This window comes from Hypanus sabinus, chromosome 26, assembly GCF_030144855.1.
Source record: "Hypanus sabinus isolate sHypSab1 chromosome 26, sHypSab1.hap1, whole genome shotgun sequence".
Taxonomy (NCBI): domain Eukaryota; kingdom Metazoa; phylum Chordata; class Chondrichthyes; order Myliobatiformes; family Dasyatidae; genus Hypanus; species Hypanus sabinus.
Window position 1 is genome coordinate 27,387,506 of NC_082731.1, and position 14,039 is coordinate 27,401,544.

The window sequence follows — 14,039 nt, forward strand, 5'->3', positions numbered from 1 at the left end:
CTAAATGGGGAGAAGGTTCAAACATCAGAAGGACCTAGGAGTCCTCGTGCAACATTCCTAGAAGGTTACTTTGCAGGTTGCATCTGTAGTAAAGAGGGCATACACAATGTTAGAATCTATTTCAAGGGGAAAAGAATTAAAAAAGCAAGAAGATAATGCTGAAGTAAAACTCTTGACAGGCCACACTGGAGTATTGTCAACACTTTCCGGCTGCATATCTCAGGAAAGGATGTGTGGTGATTGGAAAGAGTCCAGAGGAGGGTCATGAGGATGAAGCGATGAACCTGTTGGGAGCATTTGGCAGCTTTGGGCCTGTACATTGGAATTCAGAAAAATGTGGGGGGATCTCATTGAAAGTTGAAAGGACTAGAATGGATGGATGTGGAGAGGATGTTTCCTATAGTGGAAGTATCCAGATCTACAGGGCAGAACCTCAAAATTGAAGGGAGACCTTTTAGAACAGAGGTAAAGAGGATTTTTTTTTTTAGCTTGAGAGTGGTGGAGCTGTGGACTGCTCTGCCACAGACTGCAGTGGAGGTCAAGTCTGTGGGTATATCTAAGGCAAAAGTTGACAGTTTCCTAACTGGTCAGGGTACCAAAGGATATAGTGAGAAGTCAGGTGTGTGGGGTTGAGTGGGATCTGGGATCAGCCATGATGGAATGATGGAGCAGGCTCAATGCACTGAATGTCCTAGTTCTGCTCCTATGTCTTATGGTCTTATCTAGTCCTCAGCAGACTACGAACCTCCTGGTTCTTCCAAGGCTTTTGGTTTGGGAATGTACAGTAAGTCTTCGTAGGCACACACTCATCCACACAGGTTTTAATGAAGTCAGTAATAACCGTGGCATACTCATCTAGATTTTGAGATGAATCCCTGAATACAGTCCAGACCACCGATTCAAAGCAGTCCTGTAAGTGCTCCTGTGCTTCCCTTGTTCATACCTTCTTGGTCCTCACTACTGGTGTTGCAGTCCTCAGTCTCTGCCTATACTCAGGAGGTAGAAGTACAGCCAGGTGATCAGATTTACCGGAAATGGTGGGCGTGGGGGAGCAGGGTAGGCACTCTTGAACTTGGTGTAACAGTGTTCCAGTGCGTTGCTTCCTCTGGTACCACGGTGATTTTTCAACAAACATTATTTAGTGACGTTATCAAGCTGGCCAGAATAAAATGATGGGAAAAGCATCGGGATGTGCTGTTTCAAGCCTGTTGATTACATCACCTTGAGTTGTTTTACACTGGCCTGAGGTGGAAAGTACACCGCTCCAAAATGATCACTACAATCTCCCATAGCAAATAAAATGGCCGGCATTTCATTGTGAGCTTTTGCAGTTGTGGTGAGCAATATTGGGACGTCACCGACACATGTACACAATGAGGAGTTAATCATGAGGGAACCACCTCCAACTCTGCTTTTGAGAGACTCGACCGACCTATCTTGGTGGTGGAAGTGAACCCGTCTATTTGAATCGCTGTGTTCGGTCTGGAACGGGTGAATCAGGATTCCGTGAAACAAATGATCCAAGCGGCCCTAATGTCCCTCTGATACAGCGCCCTAGCTGTGAGATCTTCAACTTTATTTACCAAAGACTGTGCCGTTTGCCTGCAAGAAAGTTGGTACTGGGAGTCGAGAACTTTTTTTAAACGCAGCATCAGACCAGCACATGGACCCCACTTTACCGGTCAGCTTCTTACTGAGACAGTGTTCCGGCTACAATCCGGTCTATTTACATTGGTTTTAACCAGTGGTCGATCGTTCAATCGCATCAGATCTTCATCTTTGGCCGTACACATCATAGATCTAGTTGTGGTTCTCAGCGGTAGCAGATTAAAACGAGAATATCTGATTATTTCCATCGTTTTCAATGAGAGCTGTTGATAGGGTCTGCCGTGATGTTCTCGCCGCTGCAGTGAGCATCTTATGATATCCAGAAAGAAGTGGGATGCAGGAAAGAGCAAAGAGGAGATGATAAAATCGCGATTGAGATCTGGGCATGCAGTTTTAAATAGAAACAAAAAATAGGAGGAGTGAATACAGTAGTCAGCAAGAAACAGTTTAACATGTACTGGAGAGGTGTCGAGGGACAGGATAGTTGATTTTAAAGTTATCATGAAATAAAACACAACATAACATTACAAAATATTGTTAAGGGGTGGCGGGGTGGAGATACGTCTGTACCAAAGGAGGTGTAAGGGCTCCTTTCCACATACTTAGCACGACCCCGACCCCTTCCGCGCCCCACGGTCAGGATCACGGGAAGTCCTGGGAGCAGGTGGTGGATGGTCGAATGTGTTGCACGGACGTGGCGGTGGAACAAACCCACGGGCGGAGAGGCCGAGGAGGGAGACGCTGCCGTCGTAGCGAGCGTGGGAAGGGTTCCAAGGGGGGTTTTACCCGAAGTCTTGGTAGATAATTCAGGAACAAGGCTAGACTTAGAACTGATAGTCCTAAACACCATGGAGAGTGGATGCTCGTACACGAGTCGACCACCGAACTGGCACCTTCTAGTGGTGCTCACAGGATTCTCATATACTCTGGTTGATGGAATGCAGGTGTTCGTAGTTATTGGAAGCTGGGAATAGATTGGGAACTAAACGTGTTAAAGGCCCAATTCCTGAGTAAAACAGCCAGGTGCCGGAAGGGATGATGACAGTACCCTCCCCCTCAATGGGAGCCTCCCGGCAATCCTCCAGGCCTGTCTGGATGGTCCCGGTGGAGGTCCTGGATGAGGGAAGGGTCTAGGATAAAGGAGCGGGGGACCCAGGAACGCTCGTCAGGACCGTACCCTACCCAGTCCACCAGGTATTGGAGGACCCTGCCCCTGACATCGCACATCTTGTAGCCTTCCGACAGTGTATTCCGGATGCTTGTTGATGAGCGGGGTGGGGCGGGGTGGGGTAGTGAGTCTCAGATTGGCGACACAGAGGGCTGACGGAGACTGGTTTTAACTGACACACATGAAAGGTTGGGTGAACATGCATGGAGTGTGGCAGCGTGAGGCGGGCCGCTGTGGGGTTGATAATCCTTTTGACCTTGAATGGTCACAGGAAGCGAGGGGCGAGTTTCCTATGTTCGCATTTGAGCGGGATGTCCTTGGAGGAAAGCCACACCATCTGCCCCGGTTGGTACTCTGGTGCTGGAGTCCGGAGTCGTTCGGCCGTTTTCTTATTTCGGTTTGTTGATCTGAGTAGGGCCGTGCGAGTCTCCTCGCAAATCTTCCGGCACCGATCAACATGGTCCCGAACTGACGGTACCGCGATCTCTTCTTCCTGCGCGGGGACCAGCGGGGGTTGGTACCCAAGGGAGCACTCGCACGGAGTCCTCCCAATGGCAGAGCTCACCAGGGAGTTGTGGGTGGACTCAACCCACGGGAGTTGGTCGCTCCAGATCGACGGGTTGTTTGCCATAACACAACGTAGCGTCGCCTCCAGGTCTTGGTTGACCCGTTCGGTCTACCCGTTCGTCTGGGGGTGGAAGCCGGATGACAGGCTGACCGATGCACTTAAGGCTTGACAGAAGGCCTTCCGTACCTGCGGGATGAACTGTGGACCTCGATCGGAGACGATGTCCACGGGGATGCCGTGGAGGCGGAAGACGTGGCGGACGAGAAGATCTGCGGTTTACGTACACAACGCTGGAAGAACTCAACAGGTCAGGCAGCATCCGTGGGAAAAGAGTAGCCAACGTTTCGGGCCGAGACCCTTCATCAGGAATGGGGGATGAGAGGGCCGAAGCCCAGTAATAGAGATAGGGGAGAGGGTAGGGTTAGAGGCGCCAGGTGGAAAACCAATCAGAGGAAAGATAAAGGGGGGGGGGGGTGAGTGGATAAACATGAAAGAACTGCAGAGATAAAGGAGCAGAAAGTTGAAAGGGGAGAGGGGCAGAGAAGGACCTGGGATATGGGGAGGGGGAGGGGGAGGGAGAGGGAATTACCGGAAATTGGAGAATTCGATGTTCATACCACCAGGCTGGAGGCTACCCAGACGGTAGATGAGGTGTTGCTCCTCCAACCTGAGTTTGGCCTCATCATGGCAGTAGATGGGAATGAGAGGCAGAGTTGAAGTGGGTGGCAACCGGGAGGTCCTGTCTGTTGTGACGGGCGAAGCGGAGATGCTCCTGCGTCGGGTCTCGCCGATGTAGAGGAGGCCACACCTGGAGCACCGGATGCAATAGATTACCCCAACAGACTCACAGGTGAAGTGTTACCTCACCTGGAAGGACTGTCTGGGGCCCAGAATGGTGGTAAGGGGGGAGGTGTGGGGACAGGTGTAGCATTTGCGCTTGCAGGGATAAGCGCCAGGTGGGAGTTCTGTGGGGAGGGACGTGTGGACCGGGTAATCGCGGAGGGAACGATCCCTGCAAAAAGCTGAGAGGGGTAGGGAGGGAAAGATGTGCTGGGTGGTGGGATCCTGTTGAAGGTGGCGGAAGTTGCGGAGGATAATGTGTTGGATCTCTGGTTTCTTGAGAGGATGGGAGTTTAGGGAGGGCCAGAAAGTGCACCGGTTTGGAGAATTGGTCTACACTGTCCTAGTTGTGTTTCCGCGGGAAGGGAGTAGACCGGTGACAAAGTCTAGGCGATGTGTGACCAGGAACAGGTAGAGGACGAAGTAGACCCGCCGGTGGTCGATGAGTGACCTTTCCCTGGGCACAGATGGGACAGGCCGAGACATGGGAGCGGGTGTCCGCCTCCAAGGACGGCCACCAGAAGTACCTGCTCAGGAGATCCAGGGTCCGATCACTCCCGGGGTGGCAGGCAAACCGGGATGTTTGCCCCCTTTGGAGGACCTGAGGCCTGACGGAGGCGGGCACCTACAGGCGATCGCCGGGTCCACTTCCAGCATCGGGGTCGTCCCGCTGGGCTTCTCTTACTTTCGCCTCAATCTCCCAAGAGAGGGTGGCCACCACGCAGGTTGGAGGGAGGATAGTCTCGGGACTGGAGGTGTCCTCCTTGGAGACATGCTGGCGGGATAGCGCGTCCGGCCTCCCGTTCTTGGATCCTGCACCGTATGTGAGGGTAAACTTGAACCGTCCAAAAAACAATGTCCAACGGGCCTGACGGGAGTTCAATCGCTTGGCGGTCTGAATATACCCCAGGTTCTTATGATCAGTTCACACCACAGACGGGTGTTCTGCCTCATCCAACCAGTGCCTCCATTCTTCCAGCGCTAGTCTGACCGCCGGTAGTTCCCGATTCCCCAAGTCGTAATTCCGCTCGGCTGGGGACAGTCGGAGAGAGCAGATGGCGCAGGGTGAAGCTTTTCATCCGAACTTGCCCGTTGGGATAGGACCGCTCCTACCCCGGAGTCGGAGGCGTCCACCCCCAAGATGAATTGACGGGATGGGTCCGGATGAACCAGGATGGGGGCGGTGGTGAAACGCCTCTTCAGGTCGGTGAATGGTGAGTCCGCTTCGGGGTCCCTGCAAAACGGTGCGGTAGGCGTGATAAGCCGGGTACGAGGGGGCCGCCACTCGACTGTAGTCTTCGATGAATCTGCGGTAGAAGTTTGCAAACCGCAGGAAGCGTTGAAGTTGTTTGCGTGTCGTGGGTCTAGACCACTCCTCCACGGCCCGGATCTTCTCGGGGTCGGCTTTTACCTGCCCGCTTTCGATGATATCGCCTAGGAAGCTGAGCGAGGGGACGTGGAACTCGCATTTTTCCGCCTTTGCAAATAACTGGTTTCCCCACAGTCTCTGGAGGACTTGGCGGACATGGTGTACGTGTTCGTGGGGGCTGCAACAAAATATCAGGATATCGTTAAGGTAAAATCTCCCATGTTAGTGTATGTATATAATGTGACGCCTCATGCCACCACTGGATATTCCCCTTGTTATCTACGGTTTGGTGTTGATGCCCACTTGCCAGCTGATGCTCGTCTGGGGCAAGAACAGTCCGTAGACAGGAAATACGACTGGTTAGCCATACACCAGAAACAACTGAGTGATGCTCATGCCAGACCAAAAGAATACTCCAAACAGAAGGCTGCAGAACGCAGTGCCTTTCCAGAGGATAAAATTCATTGCCCCAGCTTGACGTAAATACACTAGTTTACTTCCAGGGCAATGATCATTGACTTCAGGAGATTAAAGGATAGTTTACACACCCCACTCCATATACATGGAGAGGTAGTGGAAAGTGTGGAAATCTAAAGTTCCTTGGAGTTACGTTGCCAAAACAGCTGAAATGGACCACTAACAGCTCACTGCTTACAAAAACGCACAACAAAGACTCTTCAACCTTAGAAAGCTGAAAGAGACCAAATTCCCGCAAAAGCTGGTGCTTAACTTCTGCAGAAGCACAATTGAAACCATCCTGACCAACAGCGCCACATTGCGGTAAGCTAGCTGCACAGCCACTGAGCGACAAGACCTGCATCACGTGGTGCAGGAGGTCCAGGGAATTGTCCAGATGGAGCTCCCAAGACTGGACACCATCTATTCCAGCAGACTCAGGGGGAAAGCAATCAGCATAACCAGAGACACCACACACCCTGGCCACTCCCTGTCTGACCTGCTGCCATCCAGCAAAAGGTTCAGGACTCTAAAATCCAGAACAAATAGACTGAATAACAGCATCTTCCCCAGAGCTGTGGCCTCCATCACACCACTCCCACAGAACAATGACTGAAACTGTGAGCACACACATGCACACACAAGGACTCAAATACTTGCACTAACGGCACTCTGATGCTGCTGCAACTTATTTTCCGCTACTTATCTATTTAATACTGTTTTTCTATTACTGTCTTGCTTTTATCTACTGCTTTGTTTGATTGCCTGAGAGGAAGCCAAACAGAATTTCATTGTACCTATGTATAATGACAATAAAGATCATTCAATTCAATTCAATTAGTCTGTAGTAATATCCAGGATGCTTGTAAATCAACTGTCTTCAGGGTGGAAGAGGTGCTAGACAACACTTGCACTGTGAAATCTTTTGGGGGGAGGGCCCTGTGAGAACGTTCCCACCCCAGTTCCTCAAAGGAGACTGCAAAGTCATATAATTCAGGCTAGCCCTCCCCTGAGGTATGAATCAGGCTCTGAGGATTCAGAGAAAGGAATGATTTTGGGAGAAGATGTGTCAGAACAGGGTGTACCTAATCTCGACCCTAGTCTTGACAGTAAAACTTCTGGAACTGAGACCATTGCACCTGTGACAGCGGATCCAGGGTCAGATGTTGGTATTCTTCCTGCTGCAGCACCCTGCAGGAGTAAAAGAGTAAATGCTGGACCGCACCCTAACTCACATCATGAACCAAGGCCAGTTCTAGATGTGGCCTGCATAAGTCCTGCAGCAGTGTGACAGATACTGTACTGGCCAGACTAAGTTCAGTCCTATTCAGAGAAGCAGTTAAAGGTACTTTTGCAGAGAATGAGTGATCAAGGATGCTTACTGGTATGCAGTGGAGAATGTAACCAGCTGACTGTTGAATATCCATTTTTTACTGTTGAAATGCACATATTTCCACCTTGGTAATGCTAAAATAGCTGCCTGTGCCTTTAAGCAAAAACGGTGATGTCATTGTGCATGGGTGGAGTAGAACGAAGAGTTGCCATGTTGTAGAAAGGACGACATGCGAATGCTTTTCCCAGGTTTGATGAGAAAAAATTTTTGTGAGTAAACTGATCAGTGCTGGATAATGTGATTCTGAGTTTCCTTAATTGGCCTACCAGGTTACTTTTCCTTTAGTAATTTAATAACAAGGAAATATATAGTAAAAAATTATTTGTCTTCCTTTGTTTCTGTCATGGTCCCTTCTGGCATCTGGCTGTTTTACTCAGGAATTGGGCCTTTAACACCTCGTTTACTTCCCAATCTATTCCCAGGTTCCAATAATTACGAACACCTGCATTCCATCAGAGTATATAAGAATCCTGTGACCACTACTAGAATATGCCAGTTCGTTGGTTGACTTGTGTATGAGTAACCTCACTTCATGGTGTTTAGGACTATTAGTTCTAAGCCTAGCCTTGTTCTGGAAATATCTACCAGGACAAGACTCCGGGTAAAATCCCCCATGAAACTCTTCCCACGCTCGCAACGATGACAGCGTCTCCCTCCTCGGCTTCCCCGCCCGTGTTCAGCACTTCAGTTTGTTCCACCACCATGTCCTTGCAACAGTTTAATGACCGAATGTGAATGTGTTAATCTCCGTTCAAGTACTGTGAGTGAGGGGAACTCATTTCAAGGTCTAGCCTATATACTTATGGAAGTTAAGCATGTGTGTTCCAAATGTAAGTATATCTTAGTTGAGATGAGATAGTATTTATTCATATTTTTGATGTTGTGAAAAAGGCACAGATTTGGTGGGATTCTAACACTTAATTGTTTTTTTTTAAAGATTTGCCACTACTGTATTGGGTTGTATATTTTGTTAGTTATTTTCATACTTCATACCTCACAAGGGTCTGGTCTGAAGTTAAACTGAGATTGTAATAGCAGGAATTGTTTCAATTTATTTTCTTGTTTTTATTTTTATACCCCCTTTCTGCAATAATATATCTAAAACAGATAAAGGATTTTAAGACCCAGATAACTATTTGTTGTCCTGCATGTGTCCTGACCACAAAATATACAACATATAACCTGAAATTCTTACTCTCTGCAGACATCCTCGAAACAGAAGAAACCCCCGAAGAATGAATGACAGAAAAAAGTAAGAACCCCAATGCTCCCTGTCCCCTCCACGCACAAGCAGCATCAACCCTCCCGTCCTCCTCCCGACTTACTCCAGCATAAAGCATCAGCATTCCCACCACCCACCATGCAAACAAAAGCAAAGCCCCTAAAGAAAGATCATGGATTACAGTCCATCAAAAACTAACTGTTCACTCCAACACAGACTCCAGTGAATTCACTCCAACACAGACTCCAGTGAACACGAGCAGGAATCGAGGAATCAACATAATGGGTGAGCAGGAGACTGCAGATGCTGGAATCTAAGATGACAAGCAGTCTACTGGATAAACTCAGTGGCTTGAGCTGTATTTGTGGGTGGAGGAATATGGTTCAGGCACAGAGTGTTTATGAGCGATCTGATCTGGAAGGGCAGGTCAGAGCGCACATGATGGGAGTGGTGGTGCGTGAAATAGCCAATGGCCAGAGCACAGCCAGACATGGAAAAGGGTGATAGGAGTGAAAAGGTTAGGTTGAGCAGCACCTGTGGAGATAGAGAAAATGGGTTTACATTATAGGTTGATGAATATTCTTCATTGGACCTGGATGGTTCTGTCTCAAACTGGAATGGTTGGTTATCTGTGACTGTCTTGATGTCTCTCAGACCCAGGGTCTGTAATCTGTCTAAATTTGAGATATAATGCCCTTCCTCAAGCTTCACCTTGAGCTGTCAAAGTGAGGATGATCAGAGTGGGGTGTTGAATTTATGTCAGACTAAACGGGGATCTGTCTGAATGAAGAATTACTGAATGTAGTCATTGGGTTTGTGGTTTCCCCAGTGTAGAGGAGGCCACACCCTGAGCAGGGAATGAAATATAGTAATTCAGAAGTGTGCAAATGAAGCACTGTCTCAGCTAAAAGGAGCCTTTGCATCTCTGGGAGTTGAGATGGCAGTTGTTTGATCTCCTACATTTGTGAGAAGGACAGTAAATATTACACAGTAACAGCTGATCAGTGCAGAACAGTGAATTGAGGAGCTGTGGAGGAAATGATCTCGATTGATTTCTAAATGGAAGGGAAGGGAAGATTTGTCTGTCTATGATGTGACCTGGGAGGTTGCGGAAATGACAGAGAATGATTAATGAATTGTGGGAACTTGTGGACCTGCCAGTGAGTGGTAGGTGATAATGGAGAGAGAGCTGGAGTGCTGTAAGTGGAAAAGACATGGTTGAGCATTTGGCTAACTATGGTGGAGGAGAAACCATGTTTTAGAGAAAAGGTCATCTTGTAAACAATGATATGAAGGTGCCATCAGATCAAGTACAGTGAACCCAGAAAAACAATGTAATGGAATATTTTCAGCAAGTAGAATGGAAGGATTGAATCTGTTTAATGGTGGAATTGACATTATATTGGTTTTGTCCGTCTTCTGTGTGTGTCACTGCCACAGGAACTGGGCTCTGATTGACTGGCTTTTAACACTCTGATGTGTAGATAGGGCAGTGGTATGCTGGAATAAATGATGGGACATTGATCACATTAATAAGAGTGAAACTCTTGATGGTGATTGTGTCAATGTCTGTGTAGTGTGCACGTTAGGACTGGATGGTGGGTGAAGTATGGGTGGGCAGCAGATAGTGGGTGTAGTGCAGGAAGGACTCTGGAGAGTGGTACTGGGGGAGGTTTTGACTCTTGGTGGAAAGGTGACACCAGGGAAATGAATCAACTGTCCCTCCCCAATCCTAACATCTCTCTCACTGTTTTGACATATAATTCTACTTCTTTTCTTTTGCATTTCTGTTATTCAATACAGAAAATGTGATAATGTCTGACTGTTTTCTGTATTTCTCTCTTACATTCTTTACAGTTCCAGGAAAACAAGGCATACAATCTTCTTCCTCTTCCACAAACTCAATGAGTCTGTCCTACAATTCAGCTGTAGCATTCATGCAAACCTGGTCTCCCTGAGTGTACAGATCACAGAGGAGCATTCAGTTATCATTCATGATTAAATTGCAGAAAGGAATTGGATGATTTTCACTTACCAGAAGCTGGGACTTGGTGCAGGAAGCCTGAGAATCCAAAGGAGGTTGGTCCCGGGACTTGCTGGTGAGTTTCATTTAACAGGCTCCAAAAGTGCAACGTTACCAATTTGTGAGTTAATAGTTGATTTGTTATGAGCTAATTAACAGCAGCCAATAAAAGAAGTTTGGGGCAAGCAGAGTGGCCATTGTGGGTCAGTGGACTGGAGTAGAGCAGAGGCTTTGACTCAAGAGCTTTTGGGATGAATTGTGGAGTAAGTGGCTCAGATTTGGGGAAGGAGAATAGATTTCTAAAGAGGCTTCACTCAGAAGGCACAGGTAAGGTTTTATTTTGTTGTTCATCCGCAGTCCTAGATTCAGTCAATGCAGGATAGTGGAATTCTCCTCCTAAAAGACATGGGAATTCAGGGAACCTCATGGTCTACATTTGCTGGCAGTTCACCCTTGCATACTGGGTCAAGGAACTGGGGCTGGACCTGCAGGTACTCAGTATCATCAGAGAAGCTGGGCTTTCAGAGTTGAGACTGTTACTAATGTGGACACTGCAAAAGTACACACTTCAGATAGATGAGGAAGGAAGGGGAGAAGGCAATCAGTACAAAGGTCCCCTTTGGCCATTCCCCTCACTAATAGGTACATGTCTTTGGATACTGTCGAGGGAGATGTTCTTTCAAGGGCTCGCAGAAATGGTCAGGTCTCTGGCTCTTGGGCTCAGAGGGTGAGCATATAGGCACACTGGGCATCAGGACAGGATACTCAACAGACTGAGAAGTATCTTAGAAGTCTGTGAAAATTCAATGTCATTTGAAACATTGTCAGACTTCTATAGCTGTGCTGTGGACACAATACTAACTGGTTGCATCATAGTTTGGGAACACCAATACTCTTGAACATAAAAGCCTGCAAAGAGTAGTAGAAACAATCAGGTCAATCGTGCGTAAAGCCCTCCCCACCATTGAGCGCATCTACAAGGAGTGCAGTCTCAGGAAAGTAGCTCCAACATCAAGGACCTGCTCCATACCAGCCAAGGTCTCTTCTTTGAAAGGAGGTACAGGATACTCAGGACCCACACCACCAGGTTCAGGAACAGTTATTACCCCTCACTCATCAGGCTCCTGAACCAGATGAGATAACTTCACTCAACTCCACTGAACTGTTTCTACAACCTATGCTCTCAGTTTCAAGGACTCTTCATCTCAAGTTCTTGATATTTTTTGCTTATTTATTTATTGTTATTATTTTGTTTGTTTCTTTTTTCATTTAGTATTTGTAATTTGCTGTATTTTGTTCATTGGTTGCTTGTCTGGCATGTGTGTGGTTTTTCATTGATATGATTGTCTCTCTTTGTATTTACTCTGAATGCCTCAAGAAAATGAATCTCGGGTTAGTACATGGTGACAACAAGTAAGGGTTTAAACTAGATTGACAGGTGTGTGCGACATAAGACAGGGAAGTCAGTGATAAGACAGGGTTACATTCAGCAACCAAAGCATATTCGCCCAGCAATCAGGATAGGCATGTTTACCATGAAGTGGCAGATAAGACCCCTGATGTAGATTATATCTAGTTCCATAGTAGGTAGCCATCAATCCCAGGGGATCATGGATTGACACCTCTGGTGGACTGTGTCCTCTCGAGGGTGAAGCCTGGGTGGGAAGATTTGAAGAACTAGCTGTTGCCCATGTAGCAGATCCCCCTCTCCAAATCCCTGATGTAGTCCAAGGGAATATAAGAGCAGAGATGTAATGTTGAGGTGCTATAAGGCACTCATGAGACCACACAGAGTACGGTGTGCAGTTTTGGGCTATACTGACATTGGAGAGGGTTCAGAGAAGTTTCACGAGAATAATTCCAGGAGTAAAAGGGTTACTGTATAAGGAATGTCTGGCAGCTCTTGGGCTGTATTCCCTGGACTTCAGGAGAATGAGGGGGAATCTCACAGAAACATTCCAAATGTTAAAAGTTCTGAACAGATTAGATACAACAGTTATTTCCCATGGTAAGGGAGTCCTGGACAAATGGGCAAGACTTCAGGATTGAAGGACGTCCATTTAGAACAGAGATGCAGAGAAATGACTTTAGTCAGAGCATGGTGAATTTGTTGCCACAAGCAGCTGTGGAGGCAGTCATTGGGTCATAATTAAGGCAGAGATAGATTAGGTTCTTGATTAGCCAGGGCATGAATGGATGTGGGGTGAGGCAGGGGAGTGGGGATGACTGGAAGAATTGGATCAGCCTGTGATAGAATGGTAGAGCAGACTCAATGGGCCAAATGGCCTCCTTCAGCTCCTATATTTTATAGCCTTATGGAAGGGCAAACGCTGATACAGCTTGGCACCAGTATTATCACAGAGGTTGCCAGAGTGAAGTTGTAAACATCAAACTGCTTTAGGGACCCTGCCTCTGGATTTCTTCCTCAGGATTTACACCCAAAGCCTTACCCATGGGTGGGTATGGCCACAAGGCAGTGGAGGTTTAAAATCAGAGTTTTCCCTCTCCTCGGTGGGCTGCCATCTGAGGCTGATGAGTCCCAGCTGCCCGAATCTAGTTCCATATGTAACACGCTGTAAGGTTTCACTGCTCATGTAATGCCTTCTCTGTAGCAGCAATGTTTGGGTTATGACTGGAGATAATGGGGTTTGGAATGCAGGGCTATCCAATGAGGAAAATGTAGTTCTTTCTGGTGGGTCTGGAAGAGGGATTTTCACAGTCCTTGTCAGTGAGTGAGGAAGAAGGAAGATGCGCGTGGAGAGAGCTGTTAGACCACCGGATGCAGTGGACTGGGAGCGGGGGTCCGAAGGTCAGCGACGCTCGGAGGAAGTCAATGGTTCAGTGAGCTCCAACATGCACTTTTGACTTCTTCCTTAAAATGGGCCTTTTTTGTTTTTATTTTCTTTACTCACCCTGTATTCAGATCAAGATTTATAAAGTTCAATCATTTAATTGCATATAGTGTACTGTCTGATATTTTGCGGTGTGGATTTGTAACCAGGCAACACATCATGCAACATCCACACAAACAAGACTTCTTAGCTTGGCAGGGGCAGAAACTGTCTTCCCTTCAATGAACACATGCTGGCCGAGCCTGAGGGTTACACCTACACTTATCTTAATAGGTCAGATCGATGAAATGAGAGGAGTGTTGATTGCTTCTAGTAACTGGAATATTGTGGCCATAACAGAAATGTGGCTGAGAGGAGGGCAGCTCAATGTTCAGGGATACTGAATGACAGAGGGACAGGTAAGACTGCAGAGGGTGTTGCCCTTTGAAAACAGAGAACATGACAGCAGTGCTTAGAAGGGACATCCTTGAGGGGTCATCCTGCAAGGGCATTTGGGTAGAACTTATAAATAAGAGGGTGGTCACCTTGGTCTGGCTAATT